We start from the raw sequence: 18,904 nt of genomic DNA, 5'->3' as shown, positions 1-18,904 counted from the left end.
CTGCCTCTGTGGCCCGCCACTCCCCCTGCATCCAATCACACCCAATCACGCACACAAAGTGGGCCAGTCCAGTCAGGGCCTCTGAGGGGGTGTTGATTTGGTGCCAGTCCGCCAGCTGATTACAGTTATACCCTTGCATTCAAACACAGATGGCTTTTTAATATACTGTATATAGTAACTTTAAAAAGGACTAAAGCCGCATATCCACTAGGCGATTAAAATGAGCGATTTAACGATAACCACATCGTTCAATCGCTCATTAATCGTTCACAATCGTTCACAAATCAGCATAAAAATGACGAAACGACCAGCGATGCGCGCTCCCGCTGGTTGTTTTCTACATCAATCTTCGCCTGAACATGCTGGTCAATTTGCCGATAACGACAGTTTTGGCATGTTCGGGGATGAGGGAGGGTGCATGCACTGAACGACATATCATTCAGTGTAGGCACTGCACATTATGAGGAACGACAGTACGATTACAATGTTGTGATCGGACTGTCGTTCCTCTATCTGAGTCATAAAGCTTGACACTTGCTCAGACTGTGAGGGTAAAAGTATACTTTTGTAGCTTTCACACATGTTTTTGGCAAACTGCCAATTTCCACTTGAGCCAGCCCCAGAGACTGTGTAATTTAAGAGTGTCCTATTTTTAGGGAGTGTGTGGCCCTGACGAAGTTCAAACCTAGGAAAAAACCTAATCCTGGTCAAACTGCACCACCCTGCTAAATTTGTTGGAGCTAGGTCCAAAACTCTGGCAATGCATAAAGGACAAATAGACAGACAAACTTTCTCGCTTATTATATTCATTTGCAGAGAATGTTGTAGTATTTAAAATACAGTGTCTACTAGATATCATTGCCTTCTTGACTTCTCAATATTGCTATAATTTGCTGAATAGGCTGTACTTACATAAAGGGGCATATTCAATTTACCTCGTAAAAAAAAAAATTCACGAGACATGTGAAATTTCGTCCGGCCTCAGGGTTTCTCCTATTCAATTAAACTTGGACGTGAGAATTGTAACTGTGGTAATTTCAAAAGGAATTAACACAGCTTTTTTCTCGCAGACTCAGATCAGGTGCAAAGCTAGGGAAAATTGTTAGTTTAAGGTTAAAAAAAGTCAGGACTTGGGGCCTGATTCAGAGCCGGACGCTCTGACCAGAGCGCTCGCTCTGAATCAGGGCCCTACTACATGAAAATGGAGCGTCCTCCTGGACGATCGCATAGCTGTGGGTGACCACCCACAGCTTATGCGAGCGTCCATGATGATGGTCGCGATGGTCAAGACCATCGCGACCATCGGGCTTGCGACGGAGACCCTGCGGTAGGGTCTTGCTGCCGCAAGCCCTAGAGTGATTTTGGCTCTATCAGAGCCAAAATCACTCCCACTGACATCACTAGTGATGTCAGTGGGGCCGGCTTCAGACGGTAGGCGTTCCCATGGGAACGCCTCCGTCTGGCAGCCACGCTCCCGGCACGCCCACCAAAGGGGGCGTGCTGTCAATCAACATTGACAGCACGCCCCCTTTGGTGCGAGACCCGGAGCGACGGTTACCCCGTCGCTAGCCGCGTCTCGCGCAAGCGCACAAACATTGCAGGTGGGAGTTACAGGTGTATTTAAAAAATTTTAAACAAATTAAAGTGGCTTAAAATTACTACAAAATTAGCTAACGTGCATTTTTAAGCACCCCTAAAAATAAGTAGAAGATTTATTTGCTTAAAAATAACTTTCTATTATTTTTAAACATGTTTTAAAAAATATATAAAAAAACAGCAATTAAGAGCTCCAAATTATTTTACTTTAGGACAGTAATAGATTATTATTAATTTGACTTTTTTTTAGGGTACTGGATAATTTCCCCATTTTGTTTTAATTTTACTGCTGACTTTGCAGTAAAAATGATTGCGCCAAATTTTCTTTCTATTGAATAGCGGTAATCGGAAATTTGGTACGAGTGGTGTGTTAACTTTTGCTGCAAAAATCTTGCGCCCAATTGGATATGCCTCAGTGTGATCCTTTTATATCAAACTGGCAATAGGAGTAAATAGGTTGTACAATTTATGAGTTGTGTTTGATTTATTGTAATATATATATATATATATATATACATATATACATACATGGATGACCAAGCTCCTGGATGCGCTCATGGGAAGGAATTTTCACCACTTTCCTGGACTTGTGGGCAGGTGCAATCGTCGTGATGGAGGCACCACGAGCGCGAGTACTTGGACGGTGCCTGGAAATGGCTTCCAGCATTTGCATCAGGCATTGGCTGGCGTACCAGTGCCAGAGTGATGGTTCGCTGCTGCACGAGTGGTAAGTGATCAGTTTTGGTCACAAAACAGCCACATCTGCTTGACCATGCTGCATTCATGTTGGAACTTCTGTGGTGGCACAACACCAACTGGGGTCCACTGAGCTGACTTTTTTGATATGGTGCTTCCTCCCAAAAAGTATCTTGCAGTCAGTTAAAACTCTCCTGCTGTCACAGACTGCTCTTGTAGTCATAGTTGATCATGGCTTTCCAATGGCCTCTATTGAGCTCTAACAATTTTCATGAAGGAAGTGAACAAGCTGATTTCTTTGGTGTGCCGTGCTGCTTATATATGGTTCTGTGCCCTGAAATTTCACAAGAACTTAAGTAAGAGATTACAGTTCACAACCAGAGGGTCAGATTGTGTCTTCTCTACCTATGCACTGCACGTCCACCCCATGTGTGTGTGTGTGTGTATATGTATGTATATATATATATATATATATATATATACTGTATATACAAATAATTTAGTGATCTAGTGTTATAGACCCAACATTTTTGACTACAATCCCCATCTCTGCCAGTGATAGATATGTATAGCATTATATAATAGATAAGGTGTATAGTTCACTTTTTAAAAGTGTTTCTATGAAAACAGAGATAATTTCAGATTTTTTGGTTTATAGACATTTTCCCAGTTCTGTACGGTATTTATAACAAACCTATAATTTGATGAATAATAATGCTCTTGGTGCTGTTGTCTCATTCTGTAAGTTACATGGCAATATTAATATGATTATTCTGCAACTATTTATTATTAAATAACATTTCCTTTTAAAAAATTAATAACTTGTATTATGTTTTTCAGAAAAAAAAAGGTCAAGAAAGTGAAACAATGTTGCTGGAATAGCCAGACAAGATCCTATCGTGGAAAAGAAGAATGCTGGTGTTAAGAATAAACCAGGTAAGTTAAAAAATTAATATTGTTTATTAAAGAAAGAGTCATAACATTGTAGTAGAGAGCACGGTTCCTCAGTTATATGATCCAGTGAAACATCTTGGAGCTGAGTGTTGCAAAATTGCAGACAAACAGTAGAGAGTGTGTTAGGAATATAAGTGAGTTAGGAGCATAGTAGAGAATGGTTACTCTGTACTGTATCTGGGTGGCCCATTTAAAAGCTTTGAGAGATATGTGTGCTGAAAGCTATGACAGTACCTTTATTATGGTATACATTGGGTAACTTAACAGCTGCATTCTTGTCATTGTTTCTCTTTTTTGAAAATACCATCTTGCTGCAGAAGTGTCCTTTGTAGAATGATCAGGGTTCCTGGAGAGCTCTTGTCTTGGAAATACTGTATATTATGCAGAAAGACAGTTACTGGATGTGCCTCTAAAATATCAACTACCTATTCTAAAATGAAACAATTTATTTGGTTTCAAAATTACACAAGATGCCTTTTATGAGCACACAGTACCTGATCGCAAGTTGCGGCCGCTCGCTGGCAAAAAGGTGATGGATATTTAAATGAAGTGCTCGCTTAAGGATGCCCTCTATCTCTTAGCGAGCTACGGCAAAGAGCGCTCGCAAGTGTAGAAAGATGCCCCCTTGCCACTCACAACGCACGTCATCTCCGGGAAATGTAGGATTAATCGGGAACATCGAGAGCCATCTGAGCTGCTTGCAGCCCTTGAGGTTGCCTTAACTCGCCGCAAGCACAGCGATTAGTGTGGGCTGAAATACATGCAGGTGACGTGAACAATTACGCTACTTTGCTAATTATGCACGCCCTTTAAACGGCATTTTGACAGCCTGACACGCCTGCGTCCGCAACACCATTCCTCCGTTTACAAGCACCTTCCCCTGTTGCCACCCACAAACGGCGCTATCTGTCACTCAAAGCAGCAACCTGATAGTGGCTTAAGAGCAGCCAAAAACAGATTGTAAAGACTGGCTTGCGCACGCGCACTGCGAAGTATACGCATGGGCAGACGGGAAAATCGCTCAGAGCGAGCAAGCACAACTTAGCGACCGTGTCTGAATCAGGTCCTTGGTTTTAAATATAACTATCCTATTCTCTCACTGAGGGGCCTATTCATCATACCTTAAAAATCGATGGAGAAAATTAGGTTTAGAACTCGCATGGAGTTCTACCTAATTACCGGAGGAATTCATCATTCCTCTTCTCCATCAGTATCTATTCCGAAAAGCTGTCATTTTTGCGATGACAGCTTTTCGGGAAATAAGATACTTTTCCCTCTCTACACTACATTACTGCAGCTGGAAACAGTACTGCGCATGCGCTGTTACATTTGTAAAACCAGCGCATGTGCAGCACTGCCTACAGCGGCGGTAAGTTGTTCCCCCCCAACCCCCCCTCGCTCCTCCCCCCTCCGCTCACTTCCCCCTCGTCCTGCACTTACCTGCTGGTCTCCCAGCGCACCACAGTACTGTTTAGAAAAAGAAAAAATTTTTTTTTTTCTATTAGAAACTTTATTGTGTTCTGCTGGGAGAGCACAGTGGGCCTGATTCAGAGCTGGACCACCCACAGCTTATGCAAGTGTCCGTGATGATGGTCGCGATGGTCAAGACCATCGCTACCATCGGGCTTGCGACGAGACCCTGCGGTAGGGTCTCGGTGACCGCAAGCCCTGGAGTGATTTTGGCTCTATCAGAGCCAAAATCACTCCCACTGACATCACTAGTAATGTCAGTGGGGCCGGACCCAGATGGTAGGCGTTCCCATGGGAACGCCTCCATCTGGCAGCCACGCCCCCGGCATGCTCACCAAAGGGGGCGTGCTGTCAATCAACATCGACAGCACGCCCCCTTTGGTGCAAGACCCAGTGCGACAGCTTGGCTGTCGCTATCTGGGTCTCGTGCATGCGCACGACGGAGCTCCCTCCGTCATGCGCATGCGCACTAGGGCACCATCGACCCGCTTGCGAGCGCTCAGTGCTCGCGAGCGGGTCTGAATCAGGCCCAGTGTGCGAGCAACCACCGGAGCCAGAGGAGGGACCAGAGCGCCCGAGGGAGCTGCGGAGGATGTGTCCAGCTGACCGCAGGTAAGTGTTACCTGCTATTCACCACCTCACAGTGGCGGATAGTACCTCCATTAAATTCCGAAAATACATCATTTTTGGAATTTGATGAATACCATAATTTCCATATCCCCATACTAATGTACTAATGTATGTGGAGTGTGGAAATTAACACAGGGGGACTTAGCAAGGAGATATCAGTGTTATCTCCTGTGCTAAGTGTCATCATGAATACTTAAATAACGTTATTTAAGGAAAATGTCCTTAAAAACTTTATTTTAGTGTTGATGAATAGGCCCCTGACTCTTTCTCCCCACCTCATTCACTTCCCCTTCTCTCTTCCCCACCCCAACAATTTCATCCCACCTCTTTCTCCCTCCTACTATCTCTCTCACTGCCCACGCACTCTCGTGGATGCGATCATACCAATTGCCCCTACATTCAAACATGATGACATCATTTTTATCAGCAGTCAATTTTATGATATAGATTTGCTTTCAATGGATTTTCTTAAAATGAAATATGTATTATAATGCCTATTTATTTATTCAAAGATTTAAGCAAAAGCATCTTATCAAACAAGTTTGATCACTTGAGCCAATGCAAAAGTATTTTAATCCAGGAATAGCAGACGGTATGGTGTGCTGGGTAGAGTTTTTTTTTGGAAGGGGGGGTAGTGAATAAATGTAAACAAACATGTTAAAAAATGATGTCCTATAAAGGTGATTTATGAAGCTGAAGAAATTCAGGCACATGGTGTAAATGATAGTTTGTGATGTCATGCATCTATTTATATGTGGGACAAGGTGGCAATGGAAGGGTTGCCCAACTTTGCTAATTCTGATTAGATGAGCAGGGTAGATTTATTTGTTGCATACTCAATGCACCTGGTTTCTGCCTACATGCAAAAGTAAAAAGATATATCAATGAGATTCAAGGTGTTGCAAGGGTATTTCTAATTGCAGATCCCTTCCTTCCTAAAAATAAGGACTGGATAGTTTCATGTACTTACAGTAGGTGTGACTGAGACTGAGTTTCACCCTCTACTTTCTATGGGGATACACATTAATGAATGGTATTGTCTTAACTTGGTTATAATCAGGATTTTGACGTTGTAATCCTTCTACCATGTATGCAATCCCACAAACGTTGCGCAGGGCACTTCTATGAGGGCAGTTCCTAAAAACAGAAAGGGGATGTATTCTCTAGAGACAGACAAATAGGTATGCTCATGATGACGTTATGCCTATATGTGTGTTTTTTTTTTCTTTTTTCTTATCATCAAAAGAAAAATAAAGTCAAATAAACAGCACCTTTGAAGATGGTAAAACACAGCCAAACCAGTTTGTACCTACTAAAATTTGTACAGTACGCATAGCTTTGTGTATTTAAAATAGTGTAAGATCTTGTGTCATTGTTGGAGCAGCCAGTGGCTGGCTGCCCAGCGTTTCTGGATGGCTGAAGATGTGTACACATAGGATCTTTCCAGGGTCAGCTTCCCCTCAGCTGCCTGAATATACATAACAACTTCTAGCAGGAAAACAAATCTGCTGGATGAGAGTGCCCTTTAGGGAACAACATATCTTACCTATAAGTGCCATTAATTATTTATTTACTCATGGACCGACCCCTATTTCTCTACATATATCCAATAAGTAATATGATGAGGGCTTCCATACTACTTGCTCTGCTGAGGAAACTATCTGGCATATAGGGGAATTCAGTATGGAGCGACAACTCTGTTTTTGCGTTAATATCGCACCTATGACGTCATTATCGCAGGTTTTAGTTTTACACTGTATTCAATTTCAAAGACTTTTCGCAGGTTCGAAAAGTCTTTGAAAAAAAAATGGGGATAACTTTTCACCACTGAATAGGTGGCGAAAAAAAGTGCAGAATTGGGGTTTAGGGGTGCAGGCTTAAAAAAATAGCCGGCACCCCTGGGAATGACATTTTAAAAAGAACTGTGTCAAAAAAAAAAAAAAATAGGGACACCCCAAAAAATTAATTGAAAAATTGGGGTGATAAAAAAAAAAAATGGGAAAAAAGTGTTTAAAAATAGGGAAATAGGTTCAGGGCTATTCTGCAAGTATGCGGCAGGTGTATTCTAGAATAGGCTATTAGCGGCAGGTGCATAGTTGCAGAATTTTTAAAAACTTATTTTAGGGATATAAAAATATGCTAGTACCCATTTTCATGTACCCCAAATTTGATGGGACCACTTAAAAAAACGAAAAAAATAACCTAAGTGCTCTTCTGCAACAATTCTTCACTGTCGGGAAAAAAACACCTGCTGCGGCTATTTAAATCCCCGACTTTCATTTGCAGGCTAAAACGGGGGTACCCATAGTGATCCCCCATGTTTTTACAACTTTAGGGGGATCCTACAATTTTTTCAAGGAAAATTTTGTAGTTTATCGCAAATCCCATTTCACCAGGTCCCGTTTTCGTAGATTTGATATTGAATACGGGGATAAAGCAGGCGCGCGCCCGATACTTTATCTCTGAAAAATCTCCGATGTGGAGCGAAAAGTCCAGCACGGACTTTTCGCTCCCATATTGAATACCCCTCATAGACTTCAATAGAAAAAGGCAGATGTGTTGTTTGTTTTATAATACAACAATAACAGTAAAATACATCTCCAACATAATTGTAAACAATGTTTTATTCTGTAGGACACTTTGGGGATGACGCGGAGTTGGTTCAGAGCTTGGTTCATTCTTGCGGACACACACAGTGTGAGTTCATGCAATATACATTACACCGCTGGCATGCTGCTCACTCCACATCAGCACCATTGGTAGCTATAATGGGTGCAGGGTGTGCTGTGCCCAAACTGCACAGCCTACACCTATTTCTTCAGTACTCACCTCTCCGGAGTCCTGTCTCGGCAGTGGCAGTGCTGCACAAATCACCGGGAAAATGGTGTTGCGGCCATTTTATCAACATTTTACGCATGCACAGTAGGAAGAAGTTGCAGAGAAAATGGCCACTGTACCATTTCCATGAAGACCTGCGCATGCACAGTAGACTCTAGCACAGCGCCAGAATCAAGTCAAAAATATAACGTTGCCCATCCCTTATTTACTTAAAGTCTCTTTAGGTTCAGTGACAATGTTGCTATTTCGTTAATATGTACTGAAGATAGCAAATGTCATCATGTGATTACATGTTTAAAGGACTTTTTCGCGCTACACCCACTCTGTTGAGTATGCCACACACAATTAGACTTTCCTCTAGTCTCCAAACCTTCAAACATTCCCTTAAAACTCACCTTTTCAGGCAAGCTTATCAGATCCTGAACTGCCCACATAACCTTAATAATCTATCCTACCCAATTACATCCCCTCTATACAGTCCACATGTAGTATAATTTTACACTCTTTCGTCACTTTCACATCCTCTTGATCCTTAACCAACATTCCTGTGTGACTGGTTCATACAGCCAACCAAGAACCAATGCAATCTGGCTGTGCCCATAATATGTATCCTTGTGTATCAATGCCCCTTGTCTTTACAACCGCCTGTTCCCTGTGTCCCCTCCAGCCCCCTGTATTTTTTCAGCCTCCTTCGCCATGTTAATCCAGCCTCCGGCTCCCTGTGTCATTCCAGCCTTGTGTCCCATGTGTCTCTCCAGCCTCCTTCCTCCTGTGTCACTGCAGTTTCGTGCACCCCGGAGGCGATTCAATTGTTTTTTTGTGGCGATACTTAATAGGTGCCTGACGGAACAATTCAATTATTTTGGACTCCTATTAATTCTTGCATTTGTCACATCTGAAAGCACCAGGTTTAGATGTGCAAAGTGGCTAAACTCATCTAAAGTACTGCTTAGGGAGCCCAAAAGCCAGACTTTTCACACATTTTTGCTGACCATCTCAGGCGGCTGTGAAGAGAAATGTGGACAGCTAGAGCACTTTGGCCTGATCAGAGCAACAATTGAATTGCCTAGTCAGGCGCCCATTATTAACAGCCGTGATAACAATTGAATTTTGCCACCTGTGTCCCACCACCTTCGTGCCCCCTGTGTCACTCCAACCTCCTACTCACTGGGACCCCTTCCGCCCCCTGTAACTTTCTAGCCTTCTGCTCTGTGTCTGCCCCAGCCCCATGTTTCTTTCCCTGTATCACCTCAACAGGAAACCCGTTCCCTGATCCTGGCCAATTTACCTTCTTTTTTGGCAGCCGGACTGCCCCTCTACCTTTCAGGTGATTTGGCTTCCTCCTGCTCCTACCAGGTGAATGCGTGCTGCCTCCTCCTGGGCTCTTCCTCTACTTCCCAGGCACCCAGCACCAGAGCCGTAACTAGACTTTTTGGTGCCCTGTGCCAGAAAGAGCATTGGTGCCCCCTCATTTTTCAAATAAGGACATAATGCACCCAAAAAAGGGGAATGGCCTCATGGGGAAGGGCCAGCGAAGAAATAGGAGTGGCAAGGAGATGCTGGGGATGAAATAAGAGGAAGCTACAAGTGATAATGAAAATAAACAGAAAATTGACAGGCCTGAACAGTGCCCCTTATCCTGCGGTGCCCTGTGCCATGGAACAGGCCGCACTACCCTAGTTACGGCCCTGCCCAGCACAGCCACACACAGAAAGCACGCACAGCATGATCTCATCACTGGGGAATCCCGTGCTGCAGCCTCAGGTCAGTCTGTCAGAATGGGCGCGTCAATCACAGCAAGGTCCCGCCCACATGCCCGCTCAGCAGCAGCCTATCTCCAATTGCTGCCAGTGCGCTACAGGCAGAGGATTCTCCCAGCTGAGCGCAGAACACGTGTGTTGACATAGCAGCGGGTGGGAGACCTGGTCAAAAAGATTAATTGAGTTGGGCGGACTGTGGTGCACTGTAACTCCGCCCCGGTCCCAGGCTAGTTCAGCATGTGCGACTGCACCTCCAGGCCACAGCGCTTCGGGCGAGTGCCTTGCCCTGTCAGTCCACCCCTTTAAGCTGCCCCTGATTATATATCTCAGTAACATAAAAAGCTCAGCTATGTTCTAAGTAATTTCATTGACTATGATAAACCCCAGATTTCTCTTGAACAAGTTAATAACCATACATGAGTGCTTTTTGTGAGTTTAATGATCATCTTTTGTACGTTGAGCTTTCCCTGTATAAAGTTAGCATAAATACATGCCTCCATTGTACAAAAAAATGGGAACAGTGTCCTTGGCTTGATTTCTCAGAAATCTGTTAATCTATTTTTATTCCCCTATCTAAGACACCTGAGACACATGGTTCTGACTATCCTTTCACATAGAAATGTCTGAAAATATAATAGATCTTTAAATTATTCAACAGAAGTGCATATCAGATTACTAGAGTCTCTGCAACTGTCAGGACCTCAATGTCTCACATTAGACATCTCTTTCGTAAAGCTTCAGGAATTCCAGGGTAAGAGCATCTATTATGTCCACCAACAACTTTTTTTGATGATAAGAACAATTATTTTCATCCAGGCTTGTAAAGGCAGTATAATTTCAGAGACTGCTCAACAAAATATTTGGAAATAAAATATAGAACCTTTTACTAATTTGAATTCTCTACAAGAATTGTGAGTTACTCTGACAGAACTATATTACCATGATGCCAGTAGAATAACACCCCAGCTCTCTGCAGAAGTACTTTTGACCTGTTCTAAACTGATTATCCTTAAAGTGATTACGCTACAGGGGTGGATCTACCAGTGGTGCAACAGGGGTGCATTGCAACAGGGGTGCACTGCACCAGGGTCCTTGGGGACTAAAGGACCCACCACTGCTCAGACTAGCCATGAGTTTTCCCGTGGCCCGGCACCTGACAATTTTGATCAATGTTGGATGAGGAGAACCGAATCCATGCTCGGGTCTTCCCTGCCAAGTTCAGATCTCAAAACAAGGCAAAATGTAATATTCCCGGAAATCATGGCTCTTGCATATTTTGAATTGCATATAAGAGTCCCGTCCTCGTGATCAGGTGCCATGTCACACAGGAGAGTGTGGAGAATGTGTGGGCTGTAGTTGCAGTATAGGGAGCGTATTTTACTGTACTTACTGGGCGTGGTATCCCTGTCAGCTCCACCCCAATAATTATAACTGCAAAAGACAAAAGAAAAAAATTCTGATGTAATACAGCTTCGGGCTACTGGAAGACAAAAGCTTGGGAGAATGTTCACCATTCAGCAGAACAATGATCCCAAGTACAAGGCCAAGGCAACACTGGAGCGGTTGAATTCATATGCAAGCACCATTTTTTATTTTATTTTTATTTTTTTGAATCTGCAAATAATGAATTATAAGCTTGAAAATGTAATTTAAGAGCCTACTGGTTTTATCATATAAATGCTGTCTGGAACAATCTGCATAAGTGTAATTTTTAATACAAGCAAATCTGTTGACTTTTTAGGAGGTTGAAAACTTTTGCAATCCACTGTAAATGTGAATTTTTATTATTTTTGTTTTTTTTCTGTTGTAACATTAGAACTGTGTATTTTCTACCTTTGTATACTTCAGCAGGGAGATAATTCCAGAGGTGGCAATGATAGAATAATTATATTAAAATAAAAAAATAAATAAAAAGACAGAAAACAGTACAATCATTCTAAGTGCTTAATAGTAAATTGAAAATAATACATTTGGATGTAAGGAATCTAAAACTTTTAATAAAAAAAAAAAGTCTCATAAATTGTCTTTGTATGTGCAAACAAATATTGCACCTGCTACTAGATATATAGAAAAGACATGTTATGATCTTAGTACAATTGTGAAAATAAAAGTATCATGTAAATAAGAATTTTTGCCAACAGTTTTATTTCAAAGATTTATAAATTCAGTTTTGGATACAATTTTTGTGTTTTCTTTCATATATGCCACCATATCTAGTGATACAAAATAGTGGTTGCTCAGATCAATCTAGTCTTTAACAGGTGCATGAAATGAAGGGGTTTAATCTAGACTAGAAAAAAAGAAAAAAGTGTCCCCCAGCACACTGCAACAGACCAGCAATAAGATTTGAAAACTACATGATATTAGAAATCCAGAGATCTTTCAGGGGCAAACGTAGGATTTCCAGAGGGGGGTTTCCAAATGCTTTATTTTAGAGCGAGTGTGGCCAGTCCATGAAGAGGGCATAATTAGCACTTAAACAGCTATAATATGCATCATACAAAGTGTAGTGTATGTCATAATTTCAACATATACAGTGCCAGCAAACAAAGTTAACCCATTAGATATGGCGGTAGGGCCCTGGACATATATGTACACATTGGTTTACTTGTGCACTGGATAGTGTATGTTATACAGTATAAGGGGGTCTATAGTAGTGTACCCCTAACAGCAGGCCCGGATTTCCCACAAGGCAACCTAGGCGCTCGCCTAGGGCCCCTGAGTCTCAAGGGGCCCGTGGATGGGCCCCTTTTAACTCACGGGGCCCTAGACAGGCCCCTTTTCCCCAAGAAATCTAGCCAGTCAAAATGATCCCAGAGGAGCACTGTACAAGTACCGCGTGACAACAAGATGTCACGAGGACCCGCTTATAGAGTCCCGCTGCGGCACCACTGTCTGCATTGTCACAGAGTGACTGTGCATAAGATGGAGGACGAGGGTCACCGGGTCCTCCGACCAGCCCCATCCAGCTCCAGCCCACCCCCAGCACAGCAGCCTCTGCCACTGCCAGGCTTGCAGCTTGCCACCAGCAGCACGCATCAGTGGCACCCAGCAAGGAGCAGAGGGACAGGCCAAGGCAGAGTCTGGCTGAGTGAGACAGTGACCAAGGATCCAGATATCAGGGAATCACAGCAGCCAGGCAGGTAGGGTCAAGTACTGTGCTATTCTCAACTACTCTAATATAGATTGAAATTTTGTAGGATATAATTTTTATGGTAGATGGGGTCTGGGAAGTGGACAGGACTGCCTTATATTACAAGCATATAGTAATATACATTATGATGATCATGATATTAGTATTATTAGTACATCAATCCAGGATGATGCTATTTTCATGTTAGGTACTTGCAATATACTATACTATAATGCAGTCCTGTCCACTCCCCACCTACCATTACAAAAATAAATCCTATAGTGTACTTTAAAAAAAAAAAGGGGGGGGGTGTAATGGTGATGACTCTTCCCCATCATTGTACTCAGCTGAGCACAGTCACAAACAATACTGGGCATGGCCACAACACAACCTCCGCTGCAGATGCCACCTCGCAGCTACCTCCTAATCCTTAGCACTTCTCAGGCTTATGTGATGTATTCAATGGATAATGAGGAGTATAACCTTAGGGTATTAGGTTTAGTATGGGTTTTGGCATTAGTGATAAGGTACTAGGGTTGGTGTATCAGTTTGGGTTAGGGTATTAGGGTCAGATTAGGTGTTTGAGTTGGGGTATTAGGGATGGTGTGGGGTTTAGCAGTTAGGGTATTAGGGTTAGAGGTTATAGTTAGGGTCAGGTTTGAGCTTAGGGTTGAGTTATGGTCAGGATTAGGGTAGGGATGCTTTGCATGAATCAGGAATGCAAATAAAGTGCTATGGATTGTTTGAGGTAGGGGGGCCCCAAACTGGTATATTGCCTAGGGCCCCATGAGGTCTAAATCCGGCTCTGCCTAACAGTGCATGTTTTCTAGATCACCTAGTTGGTGCACAGGTGTACTCATGACTGGCTGTGGTAATTATATCATTTGTGATATGTAGATCCTTAAAACATGCAACTCTAGTAAAATATAATTATATATGGTTATTGTGGTCATGGCGTGGGCTGGGGAGGGGGTTTTCCAGGCTACCAGAACCCCCCCTGCATTTGCCTATGTCTTTGATGCATATACTGTATTTGCAAAGATATGTTTAAGCCATTTGGCCTTCCTCAAGGTGTCTCTGAACCTGTGGTCCCTATCACTATATAATAATAGCACCCACTTTGGGTAATATAATTGCATACTGTTATGCCACATGATAATAGCATATGGGATGTAGTTAATAGACCGGCGGATGAGATGCCGCCAGTCTATATCCCAACAACGAAAGCCCAACGGGGGACTTAAGATAGGTGTCGACATACAAACATCTATCTTAATCCCAACGCCGGAATGCAGAAGGACGCCGGATCGATCGAGGTAAGTCCGGGCGTCTTGGCACTTAGCTGCGGGTGGGGAAGGGGGTTAGGTTTAGGACTCCCGGAGGGATTTAGGGTTAAGCACCCCCCCGGGGAGGGTTAGGCTAGGGGGAGGGGGGGGTTAGGGTTAGGCACCACTGGGGGGAGGTTAGGGTTAGGCACCCCCCAGTAGGGTTAGGTTTAGGGTGCAGGAAGGAAGTGTTAGATTTAGGCACCCCTGGGGGGAGACTTGGGGTTAGACACCACCCCAGGAGTCTTAGGGTTGGCAACCTGAAGGAGAGTTAAGGTTAGGGGGGGGGGGAGAGTTAGGGTACTTACCAGCCTAGTCGTAATCTCGTCCTGTCAGGCTTCTGGAGTTGGGATTTGAACTGGCGGCTAATTCATACCCATTCCTAGCATATACATTAATATATCTAAGTTGAGAACCAACTCACCTGGACGTACCACAGAATCTTCCAAATAGCACTACAGGACCCAGCACACTATCCCAATGTTGGTTCCAACCATGCCTCTCAAAACAGTAATACAAAATAGTGGTTGCTCAGATCAACCTAATAGTTTTACTATATACTGTATATCAAGTGTTCCCCACACTTCTTAGTTTATTTGTTATTTTTTTCTACCTCCTGTATCGTGTCATTGTATGTCATCACATCAGTGTACACTACAACTTAATATATTCAAACAAACAGTATCGCTACTGATGGAGCGCTAATAGGTGGGTGTATAGCATTAAAAATAGAAAGTGAGCAGCTGTAAATATGAGGATAGTCAGTCCTCAATAAATAACACAGTATACACACAAACAAAGATAAACAGCGCTCTTATAATAAATTGTAGTACAATATTTAATAACTGTAGTTGAATCACATAAATAAAATATAAAAATTATAAATGAATTTTACACACATCTATTAAGTCCTGATCACACAGATAACAAGTTCAAATGTCCATGTGAATGGATGATGATAAATAAAGAGTTGGTATCCAGCAGGATATTTACCCAGTCCAATGTCCACAACGGTGTGGGGTCCATTTGGTTATTGCAATTGTAGTAGATACAATAGGTTTCCCAGACCACAGACGTGTATAGGACTTGTTGGGACAGGTCCAGTGTCCAAATATAGCAGGGTCCAATTAGTGGTTACAGTGATTCGCACAATGAGGTCCCCAGGGCACTGGTCCAATAATAAGCTGGAGTCGTCATCTGCTAGGTGTAACGGTATAATCCAAGGAACTTGTCTCTGGATCAGGAGAAATTCTGCAGTGTGTAACAGCCAGTCCCTAATGCGTTTCGCTGTGTTCAAGTCACAGCTTTATCAAAGGCTTTGATAAAGCTGTGACTTGAACACAGCTCCTTCGCCTTTCGCTGACAAGGTTCCTGGCTGCACTAAACACTCTTTCGGAGTACACACTAGAGGGGGGCAACTTTGGGAAGATAGAGCCAGTTTGTACAGGGGCCTCCAAATTCCCTCTTTTTCCTGCCAGTACATGTACGGACTATCTGACATGCCTACTTGGATGCTGTCACCGATGTAATCCTCCACCATTCTGTCAATGGTGACAGTATCATATGCAGTGACAGTAGACATGTCATTGCACCTCTGCAGGCTTGAGTCCGCCAGAAAGAGAGACACCACGTAGGCTTTAAACCTAGGATCGAGCACGGTGGCCAAAATATAGTGGTCTGATTTCAACAGATTGACCACCCTCGAATCCTGGCAAAGTGAATGAAGGGCTTCATCCACAAGTCCCACATACCAAACGGAATCGCTCCGTCTTAGCTCCTCCTTCACTTTCTCCAGCTGCTTCTGCAAAAGCCTGATGAGGGGAATGACCTGACTCAAGCTGGCAGTGTCTGAACTGACTTCACATGTGGCAAGTTCGAAGGGCTGGAGAACCTTGCACAACACGGAAATCATTCTCCACTGCGCTTGAGTCAGCTGCATACCCCCTCCTTTTGCCTATGTCATACAGTAGGTGGATGTATAGGCTTGAATGGCCTTTTGCTGCTCCTCCATCCTCTGAAGCATATAGAGGGTTGAGTTCTACCGCGTCACAACCTCTTGCTTCAGGTGACAGCAGGTCAGGTTCAAGAGTGTTTCCTGGTGCTCCAGTCTTCAGCATGCAGTCGCTGAATGGCGAAAGTGGCCAGAAATTTTTCGGGACACCAAAAGCATCTCCTGCACGCCCCAGTCATTTCAGAAAATTTTGCACCACCAAATTTATTGTGTGAGCAAAACATGTGACGTGCTGGAATTTGCCCAGATGTAATGCCCGCACAATATTGGTGGTATTGTAAGATATCACAAATCCCCAGGAGAGTCTAAGTGGGGTAAGCCATTGGTTGATGATTTCCTCAGTTTCTCTACGAGGTTGTCGGCGGTGTGCCTCTTACTGAAACCGGTGATACACAGCGTAGCCTGCCTTGGAACGTGCTGGCGTTTCTGAGATGCTGCTACTGGTGACGCTGCTGTTGTTGCTGTATAAGGCGATACATCTGCCCAGTGGGCTGTCACAGTCATATAGTCTTTAGTCTGCCCTGTTCCACTCGTTCACATGTCCGTGGTTAAGTGGACATTGGGTACAACCACATTTTTCAGGACACTGAGGACACTTTTTCTGACATCTCTGTACATTCTCTGTATCGCCTGCCTAGTGAAGTGGAATCTAGATGGGATTTGGTACCGGGGACACACTACCTCATCAATTGTCTAAATCCCACTGCACTAATGGTAGATACCACCAACATAGCTGTCAAGGCCTCAGTTATCCACTTTGCTTCAGGATGACTGCTGTCATACATCAGCCTCCTAGCTAAGGACTGTTGGATGGTCAATTGCTTAGTAAAAGAAGTAGTGGTGTTCCTACTTCCTCTCTGGGATGATGAATGACTTTCATCAACAACAGCAGCAGCGGCAGCAGTAGGCGTAGCAATGCAGGATCCTCCCGAGGAATCCCGGATAGGAGAGTCAGTCATGCCAGTGACATGGCCTGCAGGACTATTGCGATCCTAACTGAGGAGGAAATTGACGAGGAGGGAGTTGACGGTGTGGTTTGCAGGCGCTTAGATACAACAGGACAATGGGATTTAGGTGTTCCTGGCCTGCTTACGGTCACAGTTTCTGAACTGGACAGTAACTTTTTATGAACATGCTGCAGGTGACGTATAAGGGAGGATGTTCCTAGGTGGTTAACGTCCCTACTCCTACTTATTCCACCTTTACATATGGTACATATGGCAAGACAGTTGTTGTCCGGATTTGGATAGAAACTTTTCCAAACCAATGAGGTGGAATGTTTGGTCTTCTGCCCAGGTATGACAGTGATGGGCTTTTTCATCCCACGGACAACAACTGTCTCCCCTGATTTAAACAAACCACCTCACCATCAGAATCCTCCTCGTCAACTTTCTCCTCAGCGTCAGTTACACCAGTATCCTCATCCTGTTGTACTTCAACAGTGACATCTTCAATTTGAATATCAGTAAGTGGACTGTGGGTGCTCCTTCCAGCACTTGCAGAGGGTGTGCAAATGGTGGAAGGCGCCACCTATTCCCGTCCAGTGTTGGGAAGGTCAGGCATCGCAACCGTCACCACACGTGGACTCTCCATGGGGATTTGTGATATCTACTTAGAATTAGAAAGCATAGAAAGCACAGTTCTTTGCTGTGCTTTTGCCAGCTTAACTCATTTGATTTTTGTAGCGGGAGGAGAGCTTCCATCGTCATGTGCAGCTGAACCACTAGTCATGAACATATGGGAGGAGTTTAGCCGTTCCTTGCCACTCCATGTCGTAAATGGCATATTGGCAAGTTTACATTTCTCCTCAGATGAATTACATTTATTTCTTATGGTCATTTTCCTGAACTTTGCCATTTGGGATTTTATATGCCCTCTACTATGACATTGGGCAATTGCCTTGGCAGACAATGTTGATGGCATTTCATCGTCTATGTCATGACTTGTGGCAGCAGCTTCAGCACTAGGAGGAAGTGGTTCTTGACCTTTCCCTATTTTATTTTTATCGGACAAATTTTTGTCCTCCATTTATGTGATATTGATGCACGTGCGGCTAAGGCGCACACAAACACAGAAAAATATAAATATTTTATTTTTTTTGGAGCGCACTTTGAGGGTTACACCACCCTTCAACAGATGTGCCAGCCTGCCCTTTACTTATGACACAGGCGCACGCTTGGCACTACTTGGTTGATGCACGTGCGGCTACAGCGCACACAAACAGAAATATATATATTTTTTGCACTTGGGGGGAGCACCCCTGATGAACATAGCACCCCCTGGACAACACTACAGCCTTTATGGGACACTGGGACATAGCACCCCCTTTAGGACTACAGCCTTTATGGGACACTGCACAACACAGCCCAGCCAGCCCCTATGGACTTTGGAGTGGACACAGCCCCTATGGACAACAGACTGCACAACACAGCCCAGCCAGCCCCTATGGACTTTGGAGTGGACACAGCCCCTATGGACAACAGACGGCACA

At 43.7% G+C, this 18,904-nt stretch overlaps 1 protein-coding gene across 2 annotated transcripts in view; it reads left to right on the top strand.

Annotated features, from left to right (window-relative positions):
* The window catches only part of ATXN1 (ataxin 1), a 400,037-nt gene that overhangs the window by 128,176 nt on the left and 252,957 nt on the right, over positions 1-18,904 (top strand). For both annotated transcript variants that reach the window (XM_088475948.1, XM_088475949.1), the window contains exon 2: positions 3,133-3,228. The gene's annotated coding sequence lies outside the window, so the exon portion shown is untranslated. The remainder of the gene's footprint in view (positions 1-3,132; positions 3,229-18,904) is intronic.

Source organism: Taudactylus pleione, unplaced genomic scaffold (assembly GCF_031769625.1).
Source record: "Taudactylus pleione unplaced genomic scaffold, aTauple2 ptg000179l, whole genome shotgun sequence".
NCBI lineage: Eukaryota > Metazoa > Chordata > Amphibia > Anura > Myobatrachidae > Taudactylus > Taudactylus pleione.
Note: the sequence above shows the minus strand (reverse complement) of the source record. Positions and strands in the feature narration are given on the sequence as shown.